Source organism: Cervus canadensis, chromosome 31 (assembly GCF_019320065.1).
Source record: "Cervus canadensis isolate Bull #8, Minnesota chromosome 31, ASM1932006v1, whole genome shotgun sequence".
Lineage (NCBI taxonomy): Eukaryota > Metazoa > Chordata > Mammalia > Artiodactyla > Cervidae > Cervus > Cervus canadensis.
Window position 1 is genome coordinate 22,633,927 of NC_057416.1, and position 6,000 is coordinate 22,639,926.

The 6,000-nt window shown below is 53.7% G+C and overlaps 1 protein-coding gene across 3 annotated transcripts in view; it reads right to left on the minus strand.

The window, feature by feature from the left end:
• Window positions 1–4,954, minus strand: part of PRAG1 (PEAK1 related, kinase-activating pseudokinase 1) — a 45,639-nt gene extending 40,685 nt beyond the window's left edge. The window contains exon 1 of one of the 3 annotated variants that reach the window (XM_043454291.1): window positions 4,691–4,954. The gene's annotated coding sequence lies outside the window, so the exon portion shown is untranslated. Of the gene's footprint in view, window positions 1–4,178; window positions 4,418–4,500; window positions 4,635–4,690 lie in introns of those variants that run through there. The other 2 variants (XM_043454293.1, XM_043454292.1) reach the window with 2 other exon arrangements.
• Window positions 4,955–6,000: the final 1,046 nt, after the last annotated feature.

Genomic DNA, 6,000 nt, shown 5'->3' on the forward strand with positions numbered 1-6,000 from the left:
GATCAATCAGAGTCTGATGATATGACTACAGAGCAGAAGGGAAAGAAGAAAAGAGGTGAAGATGACTATTTTATTTATTCCAAGGCCCTCACCCACTTGTGATGAGGATCTTAACCCCTTTCTAGTGGGGTGGTCTTAAAAAGCTGTAAAATCTAAACACAGCTCTGTTGCATGTTTGTGTGTGTGTGTGTGTGTGTGTGAGTTGCTCAGCTGTATCTAACCCTTTGTGACTCCATGGACTGTAGCCCACCAGGCTCCTCTATCCATGAGATTCTTTAGACAAGAATACTGGAGTGGGGTTCCATTTTCTTCTCCAGGGGATCTTCCTGACCCAGGGGTTGAACCTTGGTCTCCCACATTGCAGGAAGATTCTATATCACCTGAACCACCAGGGAAGCCCCTGATGCATGAGTAGAGAGTGCAAAAGATACTTCAGTCCCCTAAAATCCTGAGCACCAGGAGGTTCTGCGGGCAGGTCACGGGAAGAAATCACACAGGGCTGGAGATGAGAAGCTTGTGGCTGATCTGTGCATCCCCTGCTGCTATGGGGTCTAGAGCCTGGGACTCGGCCTCAGAGAAATGAGAACTTCCAAATAGGACAGCAGGTAGAAATCGTGGCTTCTGGAAAATAAGCCACAATTTTTAACCAAGAATGATATGAGTGGAGAGGCAAGCCTGGGCTCAGAGATCAGCACTGCAACCCATACTTGTCAGAAGGTGGAGACAGAAGGGGTGAGAAAGTGGAGAGATGTGGTCTTAGCTGCTCCCCAGGGGGTCCTGGTTGGGAGGTCTGGCATTTTGGAATTATCCAACCCTTCTACTTAATATGCCTTTTCAACCCAGGGCTTAGTGAGATCAACAGACCTAGAGCTTCAGGCCTGGGGGAAACAGAAAAAGAGATTCATGGTCATGTCAGCCCTGTGGTCTGGTCTGGATAGACCATGCTAGAAGAAGTAGTTGTACAGTAGGCTGTACTAGAAGAGTCATGGCTCACAATGATTTTCCCCATGAGAACCCTAAGGAATCCTAAAGGAAATTAGTCCTGAATATTCACTGGATGGACTGACGCTGGAGCTGAAGCTCTAATACTTGGCTACCTGATACAAAGAGCCGACTCACTAGAGAAGACCCTGATGCTGGGAAAGATTGAAGGCAGGAGGAGAAGGGGATGACACAGGCTCAATGGACATGAGTTTGAGCAAATTCCGGGAGCTGGTGATGGACAGGGAAGCCTGGCGTGCTACAGTCCATGGGGTCGCAAAGAGTAGGACACGAGGGAACAACAAGAACCCTGGAGGGGAGGCAGTCAGCTTGCTGAAAGAGTTTATTTCCTCTGAGAGTAAAACTGAAGGTGGAGAGTTTGCACCACAGAATTCACTCAGTAAATTCACCACTGAGGGGGAAACCTCGAAGGATTGCAGACTTTAACCAGTTCACCCGAATAAGACCCATCAGGTAGCTGTCACCTCCATCTTACAAATGGGAAAACAAAGCCAAGAACATAAACTGAGACATGTCCATAGGCACAGAGCGCTCAGGGGTTCCTCAGAAAGAAGCCAACTTTGCTGGTAGCCCCTCACGTCATCACCTCACACGTTACACTGAGTCGATTGCTGCTTTTTATTCTCCTTTCCTCACTTAAATGAACTGACTTCTCAGAAGGACAGTGTTCAGGAGAAAATCATCCTGAAGAATCTACAGTGAACAGACTCATTAAATAGAGAGGGTTTGGCCCCAGGGTCTGCTTTCCGCTTTCCTCCCGTGAGAACTGGCTCTGAGGTTGCTGCTCTCCCACCATCAACAGGACTAACCAGGTGGAATGAGCCAGGAGCCCCAAAGATCATTCCAGAATCTCTGTGGGAAGAGCTCTCTTTCTGATCTCCCACACTCCCAGACCGGGGTGCCTATTCAATGAGAGCTGAAGCTACATTGAGCCTCTTTTCCTCCAAAGTTAACCAGGAAGCCCACTGCATCTTTAAACTAAATGAACTCTCTGAAATAAAGACAAGTATCTGTCTTTCGTGACCATTGTTAGGATCTTCTTCATCAACATGATTACAAGTTGGGTTCTTCTACTCCTATAAATATACCCAAGTGGCAGGTTTGTTCCTTGCCAAGTTCCCCAGAAGAGGTCACTAAGCTTCAACAAGCAGAGGATGAAAGCAAAGGTTTTTCTTTCTCTCACAATCCCATGCCAGGGAGGATTTTGGAAAGAGGAAAAAGTAGAGGGGGTATTTTGTTGTTCAATAAGGCAAAGCTCCATACCCTTGCCCTGAGGCGGGGAGAGGTCCTTTCTTGGGAATCCTGGCCCCCTCTACTGCAGGCAGAGGCTTCTGCACCCCAGACGGGATGGAGGGAGAGGGCTGGGGAATCGCTTCTGAGTGGGCTCACCTCCTTCCTGCAGCTCCTTACAGGGCTGGGCTGTCTGAGGAGTGAGGCATCCACAGAGGGGGGCAAAGAAAGCCACGTGGGGTGGCCACACCTCATTTCCTGCTCAGATAACCGACCCAAACGTGTCACGGTTGCTTGGTGCCAAAGGTCCCCTCCTGTGCGCAGATGGCCCACTCCAGCCCTGGGACTTCTGGTCGGATTACCAACATTCAGGAAGCTTCCTTCAGAACCCCTCACCAGTTCCTGAACACCCTCCTCGCTCCCATCCTCAGCTCTGAAATTCTCCGACGGTGGGTACAACTTTCACCATGTCAACCGCTCAGAGACTGGAAAAGGTTTTTCGGGGAAAAAGAATGAAGACGGGAACAGAATGAAGCCCTGGGCTCCTTACCATCACTGACTCACTACACATCCTGTTAAAACTGGTTCCTCAGTCACAGCAAACAGAATTTATCACTACACCAAGCCAGAAAGGATTCTGTCTAGAGAGGTTCTGGGCTTGGAACTATCTATTTTAAGTCAAAAGACAGTGGAAAAACTCAAGTGGCGCTCACCAAGCATGAGCGCTGCCTGCCTCGCAGTGCCAGCTCTCCACCGCCTGGGAATGGCACCTTCCCAGCCCACATTCCTTACCTCCGAGGGCAGGGAGCCCTCAGAATTATGCAAATTCCCCCATTTCAGTGGGAGGCAGCAGTGTAAGATTAGAAAAAGATCTCAGCATTCTTTCTGATCCAAGTCATGATAAAATATCTTTGCCTCTGCAAACTTCTGCACCAGAGTTGTGGCTAAAATGTGCAAGACTGAAGCTGTCAGATACACACCCACCTCATAGGAAAAAGAATCCAAACAATGGTGACCAGATCCACAAAATCAAACCTCTGGGCTCCAAATGCCCTTCACACCTTGCATTGAAAGTTGCTCATGCCTTACCCTGAAGTGAGAGAATTCCAGAAAACAGTCATCTAAAAAAATTTATCTATTTTTTACAATTAAATACAGTTAAATGAATGCAAAAGAGGCATATTTATGGAAATTTGTCTGGATTTCAACACTCCATTGACAGGGGTTGCCCAGGCAGAAAGGAGAAAGTAAGCCTAACCTCCTGCCTCCTGCCTCCCCCTACCACCCACACGCACAGACGGTAAGTCATGCTACTCACCCAACTTTTTATGTTCTTTTTTCCTTCTCCAGCGCTATGTAATCTAATCTCAGCAGCAGGAATGTGGTTTTTGTGGGTTAGACCCACTACAATCTAAACCAGTGAGGAAGATACCCGCATTCCACAAGACCCCAAGATAGTGAAATAACCGCATAATTCCCCAGTGCTTCCTGTCAAATTTCCGGCTCAAAAGGGGAAGGGGCTTTTCAGGCCAGTGATCAATAGGGCCTTCCCAACCTGACTCTGGGCTGGATGCCCTGCAAAACTCCTCCCTTCTAGACCTTTGGGCTTTGCTGTGGGCTCTGCAAAGCCATGTGCTCGCTGGCTGAGCTTCACCTGAGAGAAATAGAGAGTCAGCCGGCCCTGCCTCCTCGCGTTCTCACTGAGGACCGGAAAGTGGAGAGATTCTATTTTCTGTGTGTGTGTGATTCTATTTTGTGTGTTTGTGTGTGTGTGTGTGTGTGTGTGGCGGGGGAGGAGGAGGCAACACAAGCAAAGGTTAACAGCGTGCTCACGATAGCCTCTCAGAGGGCTCCGCCACCGCTCAGGAAGAAGGTATCGTCTAGTTCCCCCTGGAGACCCCCAGGCTGGCATCCAACTGCGGGCTGCCCAACAGGCAGCAACTAACCTGGCGTCCCAAAGCATCACGCCCGGGGTCCCGATCCGAGCCACCGAGCGGTCTCTCCCTCTCTGTTCCTGTGACAATCCTGCGGCCGCGGAACGGCAGTCTCCACAATAGCAATCCCCAAAGCGCTCCGGTCTCCTGCCCTAAGTCCAGCAGCCAGACCAGCGAGACCAGCGAGACCAGAGCAATCGGTTCCGCTGCCGGAACTCGAGGAAAGTTTCCCCTTCCCAAAGAGCGCGATTCTCGAATGAATCGAAAACATACCTCTGGCTCCCCGGTCCTCCCCCTCACCCCTCACCCCCCAGCCCGGGCTCGGCACTTCTACCTCGGGCGCAACCCGGGGCGCACGCGGTCCGAACGCTCCACCCTCCTCCAGCGACCGCCTGTCACCCCCAGGGGACGCCGACGGGGGTCGCCTGCTCTGCAATCGCCGCGCTCCCCCGGAGCTCCCCTCTGCGGCCACGTTTGCCAGACAAAAAAAGAGGCCGACTTGGGAGAAGGCGCCGCGGGCTCACCTCGGGGCCGCGCTCCCCCGGCCTCGCCGCGGGTCTCCGAGCCGCCAGCCGCCCCGCCGGGCGCCTCGGAGCATTGTTTGGAGAGTGTGCGCGCGGTGCGTGCCCGGCCGCGGGCGGCGTCTTCTGCCCGGGCCCGGCGGCCGGGTAGCAGCTGCGAGCGCGGCTCCGCCCCCTCCCGCCTCCGGTGGCGCCGCCCGCCCAGCCCCGCCGCACCTCCGCGGTCCCGGCCGCCGCCCCGCGCCCCCCGCCGGCAGGCTCGCTCTCCTGCCCCCGACACCTCCCGGCGATCCTCGCCCCGCCCCTCCCTCCGGCTCCGACGGAGGCTCCGCCCCCAGCCCGAGACTTGGCGCCGTCCGACCCGGGAGCGAGCGCCCCTTTGCACCCTTCTCCAAGGATGGCCCCGCGGGGCTCTGCAGGGGCGAGTTTCGGTGTCTGTAGCCTTCCCTTTCCCATAACATGCGCGTAGGTAGGTATGTAGGTGTCCTGCATCCCTTCGTCCAGCCTGCTCTGCGAGACCCGGAGAGGACGAGGGAGAGGCGGTGGAGGGTACAGCCCCAGATCTGGGGGTGCGCAGGGGAATGATAAGATCAGGACCCAGACGCGTACCGAAAGTTGCGTGGGCCCCGAAATTGTCAATGACTTGTTGCGGGTAGAACGAGACTGACGCACCACCCAGCCTAACTGGGAGTCCTCAGTCCCTCGACTGAGGCCTCAGGCACCTGGCGTAGCCCCTTGAACTTAAGTTTTCTGAAAGTGGAAGGCAAGGGTTGTAGGAAGAGCTGGTCTTCCTCCAAGCTCGGAGAGCCAGGGCTTCCGCAGGCCAGTATTACACCTGTGTTTACACCGTTTCCGGTAAGTGACTCATTCACTGAGATAGAATGAGTTCGAGATAGTCCTCGGGCTAGAAATCGTTTAACAGAGAGTATGACAGCCTATGACCCAGTCAGTCCTCTCCCTTCCTCCTGCCGCCTGCAACAGGCTTGAACCTTGACCTGGGTGTTTCTTCAGGGAACTAGCATCCAGGTCACCACCTTGTGCCTGCCTGGTAGGGAGAAATTGGGAAATGGAATAGGAAGAAAAGACCTCGAAGAACACCTGTGGCTTTCTGGGTGCTCCTTCCTCCTCCCCAGAGAGGCAGTGAGTCCAGTAACTCCAGCAGGTCCTCCTCCTCCAGGGAGCCCATCAGAATTCGCCCGTGAGCCTCCACCCAGCCCAGCACAGAGAAGGAGGCTGGTTCTCCTTGAGATTCCTGGGCTCACCTAGTTGACATGGCAGGACTGGGCTGGTGGGGTGAGGGTGGGGAGAAGACA